The sequence below is a fragment of the Lynx canadensis genome, chromosome A3, assembly GCF_007474595.2.
Source record: "Lynx canadensis isolate LIC74 chromosome A3, mLynCan4.pri.v2, whole genome shotgun sequence".
In the NCBI taxonomy this organism is placed as follows: Eukaryota; Metazoa; Chordata; class Mammalia; order Carnivora; family Felidae; genus Lynx; species Lynx canadensis.
The window spans coordinates 13,295,708-13,319,380 of NC_044305.1; the positions used below are offsets into that span (position 1 = coordinate 13,295,708).

Consider the following 23,673-nt stretch of genomic DNA (forward strand, 5'->3'; position numbering starts at 1 on the left):
ATACTTGAAGTAATAATGGCCCAAACTTCCTCACCCAACTTTTTCAAAACACCAATCTAAACACTGAAGGAGATCAAAGAATCCCAAGGAAAACAAATCCAAAGAATCCTAGACCAGAGTCTAACCATTTAAAAACAGAAAATCTTAAAGGCAGCCACAGGGGAAAAAAGACCATACATACAGAGGAACAAGGATAAAAGTTACCTTTTCAGACACAACAATAAAACAATGGAACATCTTTAAAGCGCTGCACTACCTTCTGGTGGGGACTACCTCCCACGAGAACATGCCCCTTACAAAAGACTTGCTCTGTTCCTCCAGGGAAGAAGAGAGGCAGCACCACAAGAAGCAGCACCTGGGGCAGGGCCCCAACTCCTGCTTCATGGAAGTGAAGTGCCCAGGATGCTATAAAACCACCGCCGTCCTCGGCCATGCATAAACCACAGTCTTGTGTGCTGGCTACACCACTGTCTTTTGCCAGCCTTACAGAAGGAGGCGTGTGCAGACGGAAGCAGCACTTAGCACCCTGAATCAAGATGCATGGGAAATCATTCAATAAACATTTCAGATAGATAGATAGATAGATAGATAGATAGATAGATAAAGTGTTGAAATAAGAAACTGTCAAGCCACAATTTTACAACCAGTGAACAGTCTTTCAAAGTTAATGTGAAATAAAAACATTTCCAGATAAAAGTTGAGACAATTATCCACAAACACTTCTGTAAATAAAAGGATATCTATCCTTCGGACTAAGGGGAAAGGACAGCAGGTGAAAACTCATATATAAGAATGAATGAAGAGCATCAAAAGTGTCTTTTGCCAAACAGGTGGTTCTCTTTCCTTCTGAGATTTGCTCTCAAGTCTAAGATCCTCATGGACAAGACAGTACAAAGTAGTTTTAAATCCTGATATTTCGGGAAACAGACTCTGGCTAATGCACTACTGAGCTAAGGGAACTTCCACAACTTTACAAATGTACTAGAGGACAATTTAAAATGTGCAGATCTCTTTATACACCTAAAGGAGATGACTTCTTTAGAGCAGACTACAGAAAAAGATGAATAAGCAAAACAGAATTACATAGGATTGAATGAACTAGTGAAGAAATTTAACTGCTGTTTGATTTGGATTATTATTTAATGTTTTCTGATGGGTAAATGAGAAAGCCCCTTTTTCTTTTTCATCTACCTCTAGCCCTCAATTTAACAAATTACACTTACCCAAACTAAAAAACACTTTTGCTTTCAATTTTTTTAATATTTATTTTTGAGAGAGAGACATAGAGAGACAGACACAGAGCACATGTGGGGGAGGGGCAGAGAAAGAGGGAGACACAGAATCCGAAACAGGCTCCAGGCTCTGAGCTATCAGCACAGAGCCCCACACAGGGCTTGAACCCATGAACCAAGAGATTATGACCTGAGCCGAAATCAGAAGCTTAACCGACTGAGCCACCCAGGCGTCCCCAAACTGAAAACACTTTAAAGTGGCACCTGATTCTAACTCTTCAAATGTCAGCAGTGTATGCGTGCACGTGCAGGCATGCTCCTGAATAAAAAAGTAAAGACTCTCCTCTCTACTTTCCATGCCAATAATGTTAATTGCAAAGGTTTAGTAAAAATTTGTCAATCGATTTACCAGGGTAATTAATTGGACAACTGAGACCATTATCTTGAATGGTCATAACTGAGAGAATCATTCTCATTTAATCAGGCATGAAAAGCCCACCATTAACAAACAAAGACTGTGCTTCACATAAGTCAATGCTTATGAGCCTGGTACCTACTCTTAGTTTTTAGGAACCAAGGTGGAAGGAAGGTTACATTCAGAGAGGCCCAAGACTTAGTAACTTTAGGGAACCTGGAAAAGAGATGATTTCGCTCAAGTTTATACGTGAAATCTGGTACCGAGAGTTTGTTTGGATTGGTTTCCTAGTCTCAAGATACAAGAACAAATAAAAGAGACTTTGAAACATCAATCCTATATTCCTCAGGAAAACTTTCAGACAGAAATTAATCCTGTAGCCTCAAAAGTTGCTCCATAAAATATGCACAGGGGCACCCGGCTGGTTCAGTTGGTAGAACATGCAACTCTTGCTCTCAGGGTCATGAGTTCAAGCCCCACATTGGGCACAGAGCTTACTTTAAAAAAAAAAAAAAAAAAAGGCTCAAAGACACTTTTACCAAATACATATTTTTGCACCTATGTTAAAAAATAAAAAATAAGAAACACTGTAACTCAGCCAAAGCATGAGAAGAGCCTTTTTTTAATGAACTCAAGAATCAGCTATGGGACTTCTGCTTTAATTCGAGAGAGTAACAAACTCTCATCCTACCGTGAACAAGACAAATCATAAGAACAAACTATATTCAGATATCAGAGAACAGGCAGTGAAAAACTGTTGTCCCGGAGATTAGGAAAACATTTGAGGAGAAAGGGGCAACTGCTAGTACCCAGTCTTTTCTGCCAGAAAGCAATTTCCACATCACAGCACAGAAAGAGGGACCCAAAAAGAGCCCAGCAATCTTGAATTGACAAGACAATGACCAGAATTCAGGATGTCCCAGCAAGCCAAATTCTGCAGGGCAGTTTCTCAGAGTGATTGAAAAATTGTAGGGATTCACAAACTGATTCTGAAATTAGTATCAAAATGCAAAAGCCGTGGATTAGCCAAAGCAATCACCACCAAAAAAGAAGTTGAAAATTTCACATTACTTACTTTCAGACCTTACTATAAAAGCTATAGTAATCAGGACAATGTACGTGGGCATAAGGATTGATCAGTGGAAGGGAAAAAAGACCAGAACAAGATCCTCATGTATACGGGCAGTTGATTAAGTTACCAAGACAATACAATGGAAAAAGGTTAATCTTTCCAATAAACAGCTCTGGAACAGAATATCCACATTTTAAAAATTGACCTTCAATCCTTTCTTCACACCATACACAAAAATTAAATCAAAATGAATCACAGACCTATATATAAAAGCTAAAAGTATAAAAACTTCTACAAGAAAACAGAAGATCTTCATAACCTATGGGTAGGCAAAGATCTCTTAATACATCAAAAAGCACTAATCACAAAAGAAAAATCTGATAAATTGTACTTGAAAATTCAAAATGCCTGTACTTCCAAAAAATTAAGAAAATAAAAAGGAAGGACAAAAAACAGATGAAATTACCCTTAAAAGGTATTTGGTAAAAATTTGTAGCCAGAATATATATTCTTTTTAAACTTCTACAATAAGAAAACAAACTGCCCAATTTTAAAAAATGGGCAAAACATTTAAATAAACACCTTATAAAAGAAGAGATAAATGTGGTTAATGAGAAAGTATTCTATCATTACACATCATGGAAATGCAAATTAAAGCCACAATGCAATAACACTACCAATCCCATTAAAATGGTTGAAATTTAATAAGTGAAAATACCCAATAGGAACGATACAAACTTAACTTTTACCTTGCAAGTGCAATAAAAGGGGTATAGTCACTTCAGAAGAGTGTCACAATTTCTTATAAAGGTAAGCATACACTTAACTAGAATTTAAATTAAAAATTGGAACAAAAAAACAAATAAATAAAAGCTATGTCTTCTGACTAATTAGAATTGAAATGAAAAATTGAGGGGTGCCTGGGTGGCTCAGAGGGTTGAGCATCTGACTCTTGATTTCAGCTCAGGTCATGATTTCAGGGTGATGGAGTCGAGCCCCTCATTTGGTTCAGGGCTGGGCATGGAGTCTGCCTGAGATTCTCTCTCCCTCTGCCCCTCCTCCCCTGCTTATACTTGTCCTCTCAAAAAAACTTAAACAAAAACAAATAGATAGGATAAGCATACACTTGACATTAAGACCCTGCAATTCTATTTACTCAAGGGGGAGGGGGGAATGTATGCAGAGACCTGTACTTGAATGTTCACAGCAACTTTATTCATCATAATAGCCAAAAACCAGAAATTAAAAGTTGTGGTATATTCCCACAATAGAATACTACTCAGAAATTTAAAAAAACTACTGATACATGCATTGATGTGGATGCATCTAAAAAATATACTCTGTGAAGTGAAAGGACTTTTACAGTGTGACTATGGAGAAACACAACAGGCTCTCCCACCCTGCTGGTTGGAATTTAAAATGGTATCATCCTTATGGACTGTGATTTAATGATATCTAACAAAAACAACATACACATTTACCCTTTAACCCAGTAGTCTCACCTCTAAGAACTCATCAATCATGAAGGTACATTCCCAAAACACAAAAATGTATATTCACAAAGTTACCCACTACAGCATTATTTTCATCACAAAATACTGGAAACAACCTATATACCTATACATAGGATGCTGCTAAATAAACTATGCAATATGCATGTAATGAAAACTATGTAAAAAATAGATGAGACAGGGGCTGGGGGAGGGGAGAAGGAATTATCACTCTAAAGGAGTATAGAGTTTCATTCTAGAAAGATGAAAAATGTTCTGGAAGTGAATGGCGTGATGGTCACAAAAGAATGTGAATGTATTTAATGCATTAAATGGCTATTTTAAGTTTTATATACATTTTACCACTTTTTTAAGTAAGCTCTAGGCCTAACATGGGGCTTGAACTCACAACGCTAAGATCAAGAGGTGCACTGGGGCACGTGGGTGACTCAGTTGGTTAAGCAGCCAACTTTTGATTTCAGCTCAGGTCACGATCTCACGGTGTGAAATTGAGCCCCATGTCAATCTGTCAAGGGCTCTGACAGTGGGGAGTCTGCTTGGCATTCTCTCTCACCCTCTCTCTCTCTGCCCCTCCCCTGCATGTGCGTATATGCTCTCTTGCTCAAAATAAATGAACTTAAAAAAAAAAAAAAAAAGAGTTGCACACTCCACCAACTGAGCCAGGCAGGCATCCCTAAATTTTACCACAATTTTTACAAATGAATGGGAAAGATCCCTTTGATGTGATATGGCCTATTTCCAGGAGATATTAATAAATGAAAACAGCAAAATACACAGAATTCTACGTCTGTGTGGATTCCCAGTATGTATGCCTATTAAATTTTATTTTATCCTGTTTAAATTAAAAAAAAAAATACAGCAAAGCACAAAACAGTACATGCAACATGCTACAATTTTTGTGTAAACAAAAAGTAAAAAGAAAATAACATGTATCTGCTGGCAATTACCAAAAGAAATGCAGGGAAGGCTGAACTCAAAACAGTGAGGTTGGTTACCTATGAGAAATGAGGGAAATGGGATGGAAAAAATACAGAAGGGAAGTGTATCTTCTGTATAATTTTAACTTTTGAAACCATGTTCGTTTTCTACAAATTCAAAAAATAAATCCCATCAGGAGTGCCTGGGTGGCTCCATCAACTAAGCATCAGACTCTTGATCTCAGCTCAGGTCTTGATCTCAGGGTTGTGAGTTAAGTCCACATTGGGCTCCGCACTGTGTGTGAGGCCTAATTAGAGAGAGAGACAGACAGACAGACAGACAGACACAGACAGAAGTATAAATATACTTCTGCTAGTATATTATAACTAGTCCTTACAAGGTGAAATATTAAAAAGCATAAGTAAAAGTAAAGGAAAAATAAAAATAATAGACAATCAGAATGAGAATGAGCATTAACAAAACCCTGAAACTCAAACAAATAAATGAACCTGATTTTATTTCGAATACCGTAACTACCTTATGCAGAAAGAAAGAGCATGAAGTAAAAGTAGGGAGGGGAGGGGAGGGAGAAAGGAGGGCTGATTCAAGCAATTTAAGAATACAGTATTTATTTATTTATTCTCAGTCTTGGGCAAGATGGTTATGAGCAAGTGAAGAACTACATATAAATTGCCCGCTCACATGAAGTAAGTTTGTTTATTGTGGTGAAATGGGCAAAGTAATTCTGAAAGTATTTTAGATGTAGTACGTAGGACAGAGCGAATGAGTAAATGCACTGACAATGTTGGGAGCCAAGGTTCTCATGGCATAAAAAAGGGACATAAAAATGTGAAAAGATAAGTGCAAAGAAAGAGCCCTGTAGATAGGTAGTGAAGCTGGACATACTGATATAAAGTCACGATTTCTAACCCATGTATATGCATGTTACAATGAATGTGTTTATGTGCAAATATGTTTATGTATACAGGTATGTGTGTATAAACGTGCGTATTTTACTAGCTATCTAATACTATTCCCCACAAGGACACAGAGATCGATTAAAACAGTTCCACTTTCCAAACCTAGGACAACTGGAGAACCAAAATAATTAGGTAATGAATTTACCAATTCAAAACCTAGGAATCCATGAGTCCAAACTGATATACAGGGCTTGTGATTACACATTAATGTCAAGGGCTGACTGGTGGTAGGAAGGGAATACCGGAATCAGAAAATAACCATTTTGGAACCATCACAGTGAAAAATTCGATCAGATAAGAATCATCAATGAATGCTACTAAATCTAGGGCAAACTGTGATGAGAAACATACTTGCACTGTCTCCCCATAAAATGCTTATTGCTTGCAAAAGAAGGAAAATAAACTATATAGTGGAGAAATCTGGCAACATCTTGGCCAAGTAATCAATATTAACATCAGAATAAGGGGCAAAAGACACCATGTGCCTCCAAAAGTTGTGCATCTTTCTCAGGATATCACATCACCTATACAGTATTCCAGCCAAGAATGCATAGCCTCAATCTAATCACAAGGCAACTGCAGACAAACATAAAATGAAGACTATTCTATTAAAAGGGGGAAGGGTTGTGTTCTTCAAGAATGTGAATGTCATGAAAGGCTATGGAAAGATTCCAGGAAAAAGGAGGCTAAAGAGAAATAATAACTAAGTACAGCACCTGACCCCAGATTGGATTCTGTACAGGAAGCAAGGGAAATGCTGTTAACAGACTTTATTAAGGTCAACTGATCAGACTGGAAGACAGACCATACATTTGTGTCAGCGTCCATTTACAAAGTTGGTAAGTGTACAATAGTTATATAAGAGAATGACCCTATTCTTAGGAAATACCAAAGTGTTAGCAGAAAGAAGCTCAATATATGTAACTTCCCCTCAAATAATTCAGAAAAGAACTCTACATGAGTAGAGAGAGTGGGAAGGAGTGACAGCACATACAGATGCAAATAATAAACAAGTGAGCAAATGTGGCTAGAGGATATTTAGATGTCCTTTTATACTCAATTTCCAACTTACAGAAGTTACTAAAATAACTTCCAAATAAAAGGGTTTTTTTTTTTAACATAAATACTACGGAGATAGTTATCTACTATATTCAGAATATAATAGGGGCGCCTGGGTGGCGCAGTCGGTTAAGCGTCCGACTTCAACCAGGTCACGATCTCGCGGTCCGTGAGTTCGAGCCCCGCGTCGGGCTCTGGGCTGATGGCTCAGAGCCTGGAGCCTGTTTCCGATTCTGTGTCTCCCTCTCTCTCTGCCCCTCCCCCGTTCATGCTCTGTCTCTCTCTGTCCCAAAAATAAATAAACGTTGAAAAAAAAAATTTTTTTTAAAAAAAGAATATAATGTATATATATCATAATTGATGAAAGGATTTTGTGGGGAAATAGCAAGAGCAGAGACTGGATGGAGGCTTAGATAGATTCCCAGATAAAGAACTGTTTCAAATGTCAGCAAAGGGAGTTTGTACTTTTCTTTCCGTAAGCCAGGGAATGGCAGTACAAAGTTTAGAGCATAGCAGAGACTTAATTAAAAGGGACGTACGTAAGGAAATTGTGTAAGCAAAATTTCAAGTGCTAGAAACAGTAGGTAAGAGGGAATAAAGAGACATGTGAACAAATACAAGCATGAAATTATGGGGTCTTGGCCTGGGAAGTTAAGATACTAGCAGAAAGTGGTACAAGTACGGAAGACATGAAAATAGAAGACCGGACATCGCCCGTTTACTAAATTACTAAATGTATCAGGTTGGGGGCAGGGAGGAGCCAAAGATGACTCAGATTTCAAGCGGAGCTAACCATAAGAATGACGGTATTACTAACAAAAAGAAATTTAACGAGCTAAGCAAAGCATAACTGCTTTCTTGGCTATCAGACAACTTTTTCTATTCTCATTTCTCCTATTCTAGTGCAACAGGAGTTAGGAAAAGAGTTATTATACGTCAGCACATGCAAACTGGGGAAACTAGTCCTCACAAGGTGAAATATTAAAAATAAGTGGAATTTATTCAGATTTTGAACACACACCATTAAAATATACACACAGAAGGGAAAGTGGGCATGTTGAACCATAACACATAGTTCCCTGCCTCCCTAAAAAAGTTACGTTTGTATTTATACACATATATATATATATGAATATACACATATACTCGCTCATTTTAAGACCATTCAGTCAACTCATACTATCGTTAAAGATAAAAACTGTAACACGAGTTTAAGATTAAATAATAAATGAAAGGAAATGGGTATCTTCAGAGGATAAAGACAAAATTACAAAGGATTGAGTCAAAGTAAAACTGAATTACCTGGCTAACCAGTCAAATGACGTTCAAGTAGGAGCTTATTTTTATTGGTCTCTGACTCCACTGTTCAGCAAGTATTTTGATCCTGAGAACAAAAAAAAGGGGAGGGGATGTTGAATTTTATTGCCCTTTCTTAATGTAAGTAGTATTATTAGTCACACACAAATTAACCTTTCCCATCATTCCCTTCTCTGGACATACATGAAATAAACAAAAACAAAACATGCTATCAAGTTCAAGTCCTCCTAGGAATCTGAGGTGATGCCTTATTTTGCCACACAATACTACTTCTGCTTACAAAGTCCGGTGTAGCATATACAATATACCGTGCCACAGTTTGTAAACATGAATAATGCAAAACAGGAGATGAGGAAACCAACTCCTGTCCAAAAGAAATACTCAACAATTAACAATTAAAAACAATACTGATATCTTGGCAGAAGCGAATGCTTAAATACCCGAGTCCAAAGACAGAAATACCTACCAGATAGGTGGGTGGATGGATGAATAAAGCAAGCAAGCAAGCAAGCAATGAAGAAAAAAAAGGAGAGAAAAACCATGGATGTTTTCCCCCTCTTCTAGTAAAGACTGCATTTGGGCCACCAACAAGACATATTTTTAAATGGGAAAGGAAAATGAGGAGTTCTTCAAAATAATCTGCAATAGAATACGTGAACATAGGGGCGCCTGGGTGGCGCAGTCGGTTAAGCCTCCGACTTCAGCCAGGTCACGATCTCGCGGTCCGGGAGTTCGAGCCCCGCGTCGGGCTCTGGGCTGATGGCTCAGAGCCTGGAGCCTGTTTCCGATTCTGTGTCTCCCTCTCTCTCTGCCCCTCCCCCGTTCATGCTCTGTCTCTCTCTGTCCCAAAAATAAATAAACGTTGGAAAAAAAAAAAAAAAAAAAAACAAAGAATACGTGAACATATAAACAGCTTCTCTATACTTGAGGAAATAGAGAGCAGGCTATGATGCAACAAAAAAGTAAGCCAATAAAAAAAAATTCACCTTCACTTTACAAACTTCCAAATGTAACAATACAGCAACAATCTGATTACCACTAACTCTAGAGGTATATATATCAAGACAATAGCCCTAATTATGCCCCAAAGTTCATTGCATTCATGCTGGAATTTGCAGGTCTGTTGGAAAGGGGTAAAGAAAAAATTATGTATATACAAGTTCCATATCACAGCCTTGGCCAATCCACGTGGACAAGAGAGGGGACAATCAACCATAACCTATCTGCATCATGCGAAGGGTCTGTTGCACTTCTGAAACCCAATTTAAAGGTGAGAAAATTGAGGAGTGAGAAGGAAGCACATCACATGTTCACAAACGAAAAGGAGGAAAATATAGGTAAGCGTATCAATACCACGCAATTAAAGTCTAAAAAAGAGCTATTATATCTACTAACATACCTATTTCTCATTACAGTATAGTCTCTGGCTTATAACAGAGATGTCAAAAGAGAGCTGGTTCTTGGAAAACATCTTCAATCCATGATAATATAACTACTTGTTAGCATAATGGTCTGAAGAGTGGAAGGTTTGGAGTACACCAGATCTAGACTTAATGCCCAGCTTTCACTTACGACCTAGATATTCAACTTGAAGGCTTTTTTTAAAGATTTTTTAAAAAAATTTTTAAGTTTATTTTTGAAAGAGACAGAGATAGCAGGAGTAGGGGAGGGGCAGCCAGAGAGGGACAGAGAGAGAGTCCCAAGCAGGTTCCACGCTGCTAGCACAGAGCCCAATGTGGGGGCTCGGACCCACGAAACTGCGTGATCATGACCCAAGCCAAAACCAAGAATTAGACACTTAACCGATGGAGATACCCAGGCACCCCTTAACCTGAAGACTTCTTTGAGCCTTAGATTTCTCATTATAAAACGGGGATCACACCTAGTAAGGCACTTGTGAAGATTAAGGGAAATGCTTAAATTACTTATCAGTACCTGATGCATAAATGCTCAATAAATAAAAACTATTATTAGCCAACAAAAGACTATCTGACATCTGATTTAAGACTATCAAAGCACAGGGGCACCTGGGTGGTTCGGTTGGTTAAGCGTCCCCCTCCCTTTCCCTGCTCTCCTCTCTCTCTCAAAAAGAGAAGACAAAAAAATCCAAGCACATTCAAATAAAAAAATGGGAGAAAATACAATCATTAGTTTTAGTGTCTGAATGAATCCAATGTTTTAGTACCTGAATTTTTATGATATCTAATTTAATTAGAAGAAGGTGAAGGGTGAAAGGAAGGCAGAGCTTCTATTAAGAAAGCCCAAGGTTTTCTGGCCTGGTTTTAAATCAAGTTTCATTTCAGCAATGGTTCTTTTGTTTTTGCTCCTTTTTACAGGGGAAGGAGGAAGGTCGTGGGGTAGGGTTAGCATCTACAGAGCAGGATGAGTGGGGAGGAAAAGGAATTGGAGTCAGAACGTACGTGGTACCATAATGACTGGCCCAGGAAACGAGTACTGCTCCCTAGTACGACAGTTGGCAAGAGAGCCTACATGAACACAAGTGTTCCACTGCTGGTGGGGACACCCAAAGGAGTGCAGACCCACGCTACTCTAACCCATAACCCCCGGGATCCAAAGAAACACTATCCACAAAATTTCCCCTCCCAAGAAGTGTGCAGTTGGGCTGGAGTGGTCCCCAGAAACTCACAGACAAATGACTGGCTTGCCTACCAGGACCCTGCAGGGGTAGATAGGCTAAAAAGTACTATACAACAGGGGTGCCGGGCTGGCTCAGTCAGAAGCGCATGTGACTCGATCTCGTGGCTCTGAGTTCAAGCCCCACATAGAGTATAAAGACTACTAAAAAAGTAAATAAATAAAACTTTAAAAAGTAAGTAAATAAAAAGTGCTATACACTAGATCCTATAAAGTACAGAACCTGGGAACGCTGCAGTTAACCTGTCTACAACCGTTCTGCAAAGGCAACAGTCCCAGCAGATTTCTTGGGACTGTATTTTTTACCTTCAACAAAAATAAGCATAATTTTTTCATAATTTGGACTTCAGTCTATCACAAACACAAGTCAAATCACACTGACAAAAACTAAATGACGTGTCCCCAAAATACTAAATATGGGGAGATGCAGGTTAATTTTTCTACTAGAATTAACGAAAAATGTGATTGATGCGATCCACATTATCAAAGCCTGCATCACTTGAAATCTAATGGGGAAGAAAAAAAAATTAAACTGAGCTTTGTTAATAGCTTGTCTGAGAAGACGTGCCTCCAGGCCAGAACAAAGAATCAAACTGGGGGAGGGGTGTTGACAGAAGAAAACCCAAACTATATAATGCTGATGCTTGGAAACATCAGTAGTACAAAAAGAGGCCACTGAATACCATGAACATGACTCTTTTGCTGTTGAAAATGGAAGGGGGCAAGGATTCTGCTATTCATCATATTAAACTCATTGTTCCTGCCATGCTACTGTGGGTAGTGCTCTGAGGGATTCTCTCATTTCCCTAAAAATCCTAGAGATGGGGAATCACCATCTTTGGTCAAGTCAGCTGTTGTCCACTCCTCTCCAAAGCACTACGGAATAAATTTACCCATCAATTTCAGGTTAAAGTTTACATGATATTGGTATAAATAAAACATTCTCTTGAAGTTGAGATTATTTATAATAGTCTCAAAAAAATAATATATCATTTTTCAAAACTGTAACAACAGATTTTACTTGCAGCAGTCAATTGCAACAAATTTGTAGCTATACTGAAAAGAAAAAACCAAATGTAAGTTAAAAATCAAATGGAAATTTAAAATTATTTATGAAAGTGCCACTTTTTTTGCAGCTGTATAAACTTAACTCAGTTTAAAAAAATTTTTTCCTTACCATTACTTATCCATTATTATGTGTTCTAGTAAATAATAAGTAAAATGTATTTGCTACCCAAGTGCACACTAGTAATATATTGATGACAAACTTTTTTAAATAGCAAAGTCTTTTTGACACAGAGAGGGGGGATAATTTCTAATTACACATCTAGTAAAGTAAGGCAGGGTTAACATGTATTACTAATCTCATGCTATAAACTAGAAAGGACTAAGCTGATTTATAATAATTTATTCTACATCGTCATTTAGTAAGTTGCAATAAATGTTTAGTTCTATATGGAGTCAATATGAAAATTTAAATGATGCAGTGAAAACAGAAGCCTTGCTTTCAGAAAACCTGTTTTGGAAGTCCAGCTTTTTGAGGTGACCTTCTGTGAGACATTTAAATCAACCGAATGTTTCCTGTGTACCTAGGAGAGGCCAGGCGTTACACTGGCCTGCAGAAGCATGAGCAAAATATGGTACCTGCAACTAATCAGAAAAGGAGAAGCAGGTGTAGAATGCCACTAGTGGTATGTTTAATTGGGGGGGGGGGGGGGGCGGGGGGACAAACAGGGGAGGGGAGGGGAAGAGAGGGAGGCACAGAATCTGAAGCAGGCTCCAGGCTCTGAGCTGTCGGCACAGAGCCCGATATGGGGCTCAAACTCACGAACCATGAGATCATGACCTGAGCCGAGGTCAAGAGTTGGCCACAAATGACTGAGCCACCGAGAGGCCCCTCCAATGAGAATATGAGAATGAACTACCTTGCCTTTTTCAGAGGACTGCTATGGTAACTGTAAAGCACTATTTTAATGCAAAACAAGACAAACCCAAAACCATTTACTTCAGCAGAGAGAGAATTAATGAAATTCAAATGTACAGATAACTTCTATAATTATTTTCCACAGTTATCATAACCAAAATGCCTTTTCTTTATAATAGAAGACAAAGGCAAAGAAGAAAAAAAATTGTAAAATGTTAGCCGTTTGTGTAAAAAGTACAGGAGACATAGGAAATTTTAATGGGGTGTACATACAGGTTGCTAAAAATGAAAGGTATTTTTAACTCAACATATCTAGGAAATTCTGCTTACACAACGGTGCTATCCACAGATAAGCATTGGCAGTAAATATAACCCTTCTGCATTTTTAAAATTACCTTGAGGTGAAGGGGAAAACTAAAAAATCCAGTTGGCAGCCCAGTTTATTAACAAGCCCCGGTATCTCTGGCCGAGCTGCAGTTAGTACTAACGTGGTTACTAACACAGCCATGCAAGCAAGTCGCCTGCCGGTGCTTGTTCTGCCTCCCTCTCCCCTCTCTTGGAAAAACTGCATGCAGTACTGCACGATCACACAAAATAAATACAGGAAAGGGGGTGGGAGGGTTGGGTGGAGAGCTGAGCAAAGCTCTGGGCTCCACCAGTGGAAGGCGTTCCACAAGAATTGCTACAGGGTCAAAAGTTTACAGTGGTTTCAATTTCACCTCTTAGCAGCCAATCAGAAAACAGACACTGTACGCTGACCCCTCAGGCTGCAAATGAACATTAACTCATTGGCTACCGGAATTGCATATATTCCTTTTCTGGTAGGCTTTTCTTTTTCATTTTTTCTTCTTCTTTTTCGAGGGGGGAAGGAGTGGGAGAAGGCAAAGAACATTTTTTAAGTTCAAGGTGACAATTTTACTTAAGACCATGTATTTTAAGCAGGTATGTGAGGGAAGAAATGATCAAGCAATTATCTTTCTCCTTGAAACCAGTTTCTGTATCCTGTAATATCTAACAAACTAATCATTAATGCTAGTATCAAATCAAGGCAAAGAGTGAACTTAGGCAGGTTAAGGAGAAAGATTTATCTCCAAGAGGCTGCAATTCTAAGAACAATTTATAATATGATGAAAGACATTGGTTGTGTTTCCAATAATGCCTTAAAAATAACTCAGATAATTAAGACACTTAAGTATTTATCTACATCCCAATTTTTTATCTACATAAATTCCCCACCTCTTCTCCAAGTCATTCATATACACATGCAACACGCCTGTCCTTTTCATACTCTGCATCCAGCAAAATGCAGGTATAGCTCCTAAGGTTTAAAGCTTTCTTTTCCCATATTTCACCTCTCCTAACACTTTAGTACCAAGGAGTGATCTTTCATACAATAAACTCAAGGGTGATCTCTTTGGCAATACACACAACTGCTCCCTAATTCATTCATTCATTCATTCATTCATTCATTCATTTTATGTAAATCTACAAATGCAGTAAACATCACTAAACTAATCCATTAAATACTATTTTCAACATTCTATATTTAACATTAAGCAAGGGTAAAATGAAGATCTGTACCCATACACACCTTAATTATCCTACATTTAAGAATGAGATTTCTTTGAAGCATTACATGATAAAAGTGAAACAGCTATGTTAACTACTCTATCAGAATGATCTGTTAAATCCTAAATAAGCAGATGTGTGAATCAGTAGTTAGCAATATTTTTCATTAATATATGGAGTCAGATTTTAGCAGTCTTACTGGCTTTAAAATTTTAAACTTCTATTTAGAAGCCCCTGTAGCCACTACCACTGCCTAAGAAAATGATTTCACGTAACATACTCATTTTCTTACCCAAGCTAGCAAAATTAAGAAACTAGTCATTTCTGAACATCCGAAGGTAACTAATATACAAAAGTGCCTTACTTTATATATAACTGTTGCTAAAGAACTTCAAAATAAATCCATAGTGTATAAAGTTTCCACAGCAATTTAATGTCAGTTGTTAAATCAGTAAAGAAACTTGATACAGATAAAGTTTTTTAATTTAGCATTAAAACAAGTAATTTTCTAGTAACAACTCCTAAGCCTTCATGACGTTTATGTATATTTGCCAATAAAAAAACCTACACATTTAAAATCTAGTAGTTTTTTTTTTTTTTAACATGGCCTGCAGAAGCGTCTTTTATACATTAAATTAGAGGAGTCTTCTGTATATCTTCTTTTCACAAGATGGCCTCATTTTGAAAGAAAATGGATGCGATAAAATTTTACATCAAGTCAGCATGTTAGCAAGAAGCTTTTCTGTGTGTTCTGAATTTGATTAATACAAGCCAAGGTCACTTCCTGAAAGATGCCTACCATTGCAGCTGCAGGCAAACTAGGCTCCCGAGTAAGGATTGGGGGAAGGGAATGGGTGATGGCATTTATTAACACTGAGATAAACTTCCATCTACACTAGCAGCTGTATAAGAAGGGGGCAACATGAAGATTCCAGAATTCCTGGCATATAAAGATTAAAATATTTCCAGTCATTAATATTTAAAAGCAGAAATTTAATCATTATATAATGTTCACATCAAAATTATATCAAAAATATCCTCTGGGTGCCTGGCTGGTGCTGTCAGTGGATCATGGAACTCTTGCTCTCAGGATTGTCAGTTTGAGCCTCAAGTTGGGTGTAGAGATTACTTAAAAATAAAATCTTCAAAAAACAAATACATAAATAAAAATTCAAAAGAAAAATATATCCTCACTGCAACAATATATTAAAACATTTCACTCCTAATACTATACAAATCATCTACTACCAAATACTGAAGTAAATTTAGTATTAATACAATAAGACCTCTATGCAAAATAACCTACAAAGGAAGAGACAGGCCCCTGAAGAAGATAGATTCAGAGATTCAATTTCTCCCATCTAAAAACCAAGGGTAGCCGGGGTGCCTGGGTGGCTCATTTGGTTGGGCAACCGACTTTGGCTCAGGTCATGATCTCAGTTTGTGAGTTTGAGCCCCATGTCAGGCTCTGTGCTGACAGCTCGGAGCCTGGACCATGCTTCGGATTCTGTGTCTCCCCCTCTCTCTACCCTCCCCTGCTCATGCTCTGTATCTCTCTCTCAATAATAAAAATAAAACGTTAAAAAAATTTTTTTTTGTTAAAACCCAGGGTAGCCTAAAGTCAAGAAAGTATAAATCCAAAACAAAAGTCTATACTGCAAAATACCTGCTAAAGTTTTGTGCTGAAATTCAATTAATTTTCCTCTCACCAACATTAATACAAGTATCACAGTTTCTATGCTCAAAAAACAAGTATCATCAAAATAAACATTACCAGTAACTAGAACAAATCCTCTCCCTGAATAATTATATGCCAAGATTTAATTGAGCAGTTACTATGTACTGTTAGGAAACCATACTAAGTACTTTGTCAGTCCTCTTTGAGGTTCTATATACATCTCAACTAACTGGATAAAATATTAGGTAGAGTAAGAAAATCTATAGGATTCTTCTAATTTTCTAACTTTCTATTTAACGTTGGATAAATTAAATTGCTTTTGTGTGCGTTTTCCCTACCCGCCAAATGGAGTTACCATGACATTCCACAGAGACATGTAATCAGCAAAATCACCTCTGTATTAGTGGTTGTATAATAAACAACACCTGGGGTGCCTGGGTGGCTCAGTCGGTTTCATGTCTCTTGATTTTGGCTCAGGTCATGACCTCACAGTTCATGAGTTCAAGCCCAGCCCGGAGCTGCTGACAGTGTGGCGCCTGCTTGGAATTCTCTCTCTGCCCCTCCCCCTTTTCTCCCTTTCTTTCCATCTCTCTCTCTCTCTCTCTCTCTCTCTCTCTCTCTCTCTCTCTCTCTCTCAAAATATATAAATGAATTTTTGTAAATAAATAAATAAATTTTTTTAAAAACACACACAATACCTGTCTCTTTTTTAATCATCAGCATGTTAAAACGCATGATGTTTCCATTTTGTACATATAATTTTGTCCCTCCCTTATGCTCCCCATCATTGTATCTTGATTGAAATAACTTCAACAAAAAAATTAATAGATGTTAGAGGCTCAAGTTCAAACAAATTTATACAGTTTGATTTTTTTTTAAGTCTTTTACCTTCAATGACTGGCAGAAAAGGACTATTAACAGGCACAGAGCCTTCCATATATGTAAAGGGCTTTTTAAATCATTTTAGGAAAAGGAAGGCAACCAGGTTTAAAAAAAAAAAAAAAAAAAAAAAAAAACAATGTGAGAAGTCCCTGAATTCAGAGAATCTAGTTGCTGGTTGCAGCAGAGGAAAGCATTCAGAAGGGTTCAACAAGACTTAATCGCGTGCCTTTGAGATGGGACAAATTCTAAAAATGGACAAAGGGTAAATAAAATTCATCATTCATACGCCTTCTCACCAGCACACCTTGTGAGGCACTCAGGAGGGGATAAACTTTCCTCAAATTCTTTTCTCGACCACATGAATTATTCCAAAAATAACTCAAAACAAAGCAAAGAGTTAAGCAGTAGTTAGCTTCTTGCCATGTACATCAGCGTGAAGGAGGTGCACTCATTCCTTCACATCTCCAGCCACATCATTCCTCTCCCCTGGTTTTATCCAAGTACCCAACGTGTTCCTTCCTCGGCAAGTGAGGCCAACTCAATCAGGGTCAGGGCAGCTAGCTGCCTGGTCTTCCTGTACCAACCCAGCTTCTATGTCAAAAATAGAACCTGAAAGGAAACATCAGCTATAAAATAAAAACAAACAAATGTTGGCCTGAGTGTCTTTTGCTCTGCCAGAGTGGTTCACAGACACAAGTTTGAGGATTGCTAAGAGTCACAGATTGTTTAAAAACTTTGTTTCAGTTATTTTCTACAGCATCAAACCAGATAGACTGGCCATCCCACAATTGAAAACTTCCATTACAAAAAATTCAAAGTACTACACCATATAGAATGGTATCATTACTCAGTAATAATGTAACTATGCCATATGCTCTTTAAAAACCATATTGGACTGGGGTGCTTGGGGGGCTCAGTCAGTTAAGCAACCAACACATGATTTCGGCTCATGTCATGATCTCACAGTTAGTGAGTTCAAGCCCCACATCAGACTCTGTGCTGACAGTGCAGAACCTGCTTGGGATCCCCTCTCTCTTTCTCTCTCTCTCTCTCTCTCTCTCTCTCTCTCTCTCTCTCTCCCAAAATAAATAAGCAAACAAAAAACACATTGGACTATGAGCCTCAACTGTAACTCTCAAGTGAAAAACCAACAGGTTGTCATTCCAGTGCTTACCACAGTCACAATAAATGTAAATCACCCATCATTTCACAAATGTTTGCTGCAATGATGCCATATTATACACTACTGCTATTCCAGCTTCTGTGGATACAAAGCTAAACACTACATGTGGCCCTCATAGAAGTCCTTAAATTCATACAGCCTAGTCCCCTGGGCATGGCAAAGGAAGGGGCTCTGAGTCTAAATAGCATTAACATGTGCCTTTGAGACGGGATAAACTCTAAAGGTGGACAAAGGCCAAAAATCAAAAAGTTTGTACATTTTACTGAGTATTAACGAACAACAAATAAGCAAACATTTCCAGAAAACCTAAGTGCCATCCATAAAGAAAATAAGTAAGGTGGTATGATATAAAAGGGGGGGGGGGGGTGCCTGGGTGGCTCAGCGCGTTAAGCGTCCCACTTCAGCTCAGGTCATGATCTCATGGTTCATGGGTTCGAGCCCCGCATTGGGCTCTGTGCTGATAGCTCACAGCCTGGGGCCTGCTCTGGATTCTGTGTCTCCCCCTCTCTCTGCCCCTCCCCTGCTCATGCTCTGTGTGTGTGTGTGTGTCTCTCTCTCAATAATAAATAAACGTTAAAAAAAAAATTTAAAAACAAAAAAAAAGAATATACATTTCCAAGGGTTAAATTTCCACAAAGTGTCCATGCCTTAATGGTTGTGTTTTGGACTAGGCACAGTAAACATTACACTGTTCCTTGTTCTTCTCTGCAACTTTTTCCCTCTATTCCCAGCCACTCCCCAAGTGTGGTGCTTAGAAGCAATGGAATGATCAGAAGGCAAGCCATAAAGGTTAGAAAATCATGGGGCTGAGATGATCAAAAGTAGGGAGGCAGAGTTAAGGCAAAAGAGAGTTTCCCCTAAATACATTATAAAATCCAGAAGCCTAAAGAGATCAACACATTAAAAATTAGCATATTTTTGTAGTTGTTTTTTTTTTTTTCGTATATGTAATCAAAGCTAATCATCAACTGGACAAATCTCATACAATTTGAGCACCAAGATATAATGGCAAATAAAGGATTATAATCTCTTGAATAAGCTAAAAATTCATGAATTCATAATATGAAAATATACACCCAAAGGAAAAGCTCTCCCTTACAACAAAGCCAACTAATATAGAAGATAATGATGGAACTAGAAAATCACCATTTGCTAAATCATATTAATAATTCATTCAAGGGGCACCTGGCTGGCTCAATTCTTCAGCTCAGGTCATGATCTCGCAATATGTGAGTTAAAGCCCCGTGTCAAGTTCTGTACTGACAGCTCAGAGCCTGGAACCTGCTTCAGATTCTGTGTCTCCCTCTCTCTCTGCCCCTACCCCACTCGTGCTCTGTCTCTCTCTCAAAAAATAAACATTAAAACAATTTTTTAATTTTTTAAAAATAATTCATTCAAGAGGCAAGAATCACCAACAGATGCTAAAACTAGTGGGCATTAAGTTTAAGGAATAGTAGGCTATTTCCATAATCACAGACTCAAAACCTCTAAACTCCACAGGAAACTTACCAGGTATCTCCCACAAGTAACCTCACAGTGGAGAAAGTAGCAGACACCATCTCAACCAAATGGTTAAGGTTAAGCATCGTCAATAATGGGGCTCTTGATTACAAGAGACTGAAAAAAAAGAAATAACTTCTATGGCTCTCCTCCCCCCAAAAGTGCAGTACCTGAATCTAAACATGAGGAAACACCACACAAGCACAAAATGTGGGAACTTCCACAAAGTAACTCCCCTCTCGCCTTCAAAAGTATCAATACCATGAAACACAAAGAAAGATAAGAAACTGTCCCAGGCTAAAAAGGACTGAAGAGACATGACAACTGAATGCAATGTGCAAAATCCTGGATTTTCCTTCCCTTTAGAGGACATTACAGGGACAACTGGTGAGATGTGAATAAGACTTACAGAATAGATACTGTATCAACATTAATTCCATGATTTTTTTTTAAATGTTTTACTTTTGAGAGAGACAGAGACAGTGTGAACAGGGGAGGGGCAGAGAGAGGGAGACAAAGAATCCGAAACAGGCTCCAGTCTCTGAGCCATCAGCCCAGAGCCCGACGCAGGGCTCAAACTCACAAGCCATGAGACCGTGACCTGAGCCAAAGTTGGACGCTCAACCGACTGAGCCACCCAGGTGCCCTTAATTCCATGATTTTTTAACTGCAGTGTGCTAATGTGAAAAAAATTGTTTTGAGGAAATATATACTATTTAGGTGTAAAGGAGCATCATATCTATTACAACTTACTCTCAAACTGCTCGGAAAAAATATGTACTTTTTAAATGATAAAAGGAGAAAAGCAAATATAGTAAAATGGTAACATTTGAAGAATATGACTGAAGGTCACATAGTACTTCTTTATATAAATGCTACAACTTTTCTATAAATTCCAAATTAAAGAGAAATGAAAAATAAAAGGTAATAACAGACTGGGAGAAAACATGTGCAGTGTCTAACTGGGACAAAGAATAAAAACCCAGAGCACACAGGATCCCTTATAAATTAGTAAGAAAAGACAACATAACAAGGCAAATGGTCAAAGAATCAGAAGAGGCAGTTCAGAGTAGTACAAATGGCCAATAAATACTGAAAACATGCACAATTCTAAGGGCTTGGAAAATGCAAAATAAAAACAATGAAAGAAAACAGCATCAGTTGGCAGAAACTAGTCATTTTAAGCATGTACCCTTTATTCCATGGCTAGGAATATACCAGAAGTACACAGATATAAAGATATGTATAAGGATATCCAATATAATATCCTATAAAAGAACAAAAAAGGGAGGAAAGTAAAAATAGTGAGCATAAATAGGCAAATATAAACTCTAACTTCATGTAAGCTCCTTGAGGTTAGATTCCAATAGGTTTTTAAGTTTATTTATTTACTTTGAGAGAAAGTGTGCACAAGTGAGGGAGGAGAAAGAGAAGGAGAGAGGAGAGCGGGAGGGAGGGGGAGAGAGGGGGGAGAGAGAAGGGGGAGAGAGAGGGAAAGACAGGAAGAAAGAGGGAGAGAGAGGGAAAGAGAGGGAGAGAGAGGGAGGGAAAGAGGAGAGAGAAGGAGAGCAGGGGAGGGGGGGAGAGAGAGGGAAAGAGAAGAAGAGAGAGGAAGAGAGAGGGAGAGAGAGGGAGGGAGAAGGAGGGAAAGAGAAGGAAAGAGAAGGAGAGCGGGAGGGAGGGGGAGAGAGGGAGGAGAGAGGGGAGAGAGAGAGGAGAGAGAGGGGGGAGAAAGGGGGGAGAGAGGGGGAAGAGGGGGGAGAGAGGGGGGAGGGGGAGAGAGGGGGAGAGAAGGGGGGAGGGAGAGGGAGGGAGAGGGAGGGAAAGAGAGGGAGAGAGAGGGAGAGAGAGGGAGGGAGAGGGAGGGAAAGAGAAGGAGAGAGAAGGAGAACAGGAGGGAGGGGGAGAGAAGGGGGAGAGAGAGGGGGGAGAGAGAGGGAAAGAGAGGAAGAGAGAGGGAGAGAGAGGGAGGGAGAGGGAGGGAAAGAGAAGGAGAGAGAAGGAGAGAGAATGAGAGCGGGAGGGAGGGGGAGAGAGGGGGGGAGGGGGGAGAGAGAGGGGGGGAGGGGGGAGAGAGAGAGAGAGAGAGGGAGAGCAAGGGAGGGCGAGGGAGGGTGAGGGAGGGGAGGGGGAGAGGGAGGGAGGGAGGGAGGGAGAGAGGGAGGGAGAGAGAGAGAGAGAGAGAGAGAGAGAGAGAATATCCCAAGCAGGCTCTGAGCTATCAGCAAAGAGTCTAATTTATGCGGGGCTCAAATTCACAAACTGGGAGATCATGACCTGAGCAGAAGTCAGACACTTAACCAATGCAGGTGCCCCAGATTCCAGTATGTTCTATTTGTTAATATTTATCTCTAATAACTAGTACATGACAGGTACTCAGCATATATTCGCTCAACTAATGGACAAATGGTTAAAGAAAGGATATTCCAAATGGTATATTATACAGCAACTGAAAGGAACGCAGCATAAATTTATAAACACTAAAATTAAAAAAAAAAGAATGCAGTAGGTGTACATATATAACCACCTAAAAAGATGTCCATGAAATAAATGGAAAAGACAACTTGTAGGTAACATATAACATGACTGTTTCAGAGTGAGACATGTCTGCATAGCTATGTCTGTTTATACTTGGGGAAAAGTAAAGAAAGCGTCAACAATTTTGATAAACGATTAAAGTATAGGAATGCCTTTTCAGGAGCTGGGATTACAAATAAGTTTCTTATCAATATTTTAAAATAAAAATTAAATTTAAAGAAGATGCCACAAAAAAATTGTTAAGCTGCACCCATCATTAAACTCCTTAATGTAACATACAAATTAACAGACTAGAAAAAAACAGGTAACATGCACCCAGAGTCTTAAATCTTTGATCCAGGGGCGCGTGGGCGGCTCAGTCAGTTAAGCAACCAACTCTTGATTTCGGCTCAGGTCATGACCTCATGGTTCATGGGATCAACTCCCATGTCAGGCTCTGCACTCTCTCACTCTCTCTCAAAATAAATAAATATACATTTTAAAAATATCTTTGATCCAGATTCTACTTCCAGGAGTCTATGAAAAGGAAGTACAGGGGCGCCTGGGTGGCGCAGTCGGTTAAGCATCCGACTTCAGCCAGGTCACGATCTCGCGGTCCGTGAGTTCGAGCCCCGCGTCGGGCTCTGGGCTGATGGCTCAGAGCCTGGAGCCTGTTTCCGATTCTGTGTCTCCCTCTCTCTCTGCCCCTCCCCCGTTCATGCTCTGTCTCTCTCTGTCCCAAAAATAAATAAATGTTGAAAAAAAAAAATTTTTTTTTTTTAAAAATAAAATAAAAATAAAAAAAAAGGAAGTACAGTAGTCTCCCACCTTAACTGCAAGGAAAACATTCCAAGAATTCCAGTGGATGCCTAAAACCAGGGACCGTGCTAAACCATATACACTATGGTTTTTCCTATATATATTTACCTATGATGAAGTTTATCAATTAGGCACAATAAAAGATTAATAACAATAAGACAGAAAAAGATACTGTAATAAAAGTTATGTGAATATAGTTTCTAAGTATTGTACTTATCTTTCTTCTTGTAATGATGTGATGTGAGATGATAAAAAAAATGAAGTGAGGTGAATGACCTATGTTTTGTGACAAAGCATTAGACATAAAAGCAAGATGAAGAAATATATATAACTGTAACACAGGATAAAGAAGAAAAATTAAGGAAATGCACTGAAATGTTAATGCCCAAGATAACTACTATCCTTTTTCTACTTTGAAATTGCCCCAATATTTCCAAAATTA

The 23,673-nt window shown here is 38.7% G+C and overlaps 1 protein-coding gene across 1 annotated transcript in view; it reads right to left on the bottom strand.

Moving 5' to 3' along the window:
• The window catches only part of NCOA3 (nuclear receptor coactivator 3), a 139,508-nt gene that overhangs the window by 59,942 nt on the left and 55,893 nt on the right, over positions 1–23,673 (bottom strand). Inside the window, 1 exon segment of the mRNA XM_030309452.1 lies at positions 8,490–8,571. The gene's annotated coding sequence lies outside the window, so the exon portion shown is untranslated.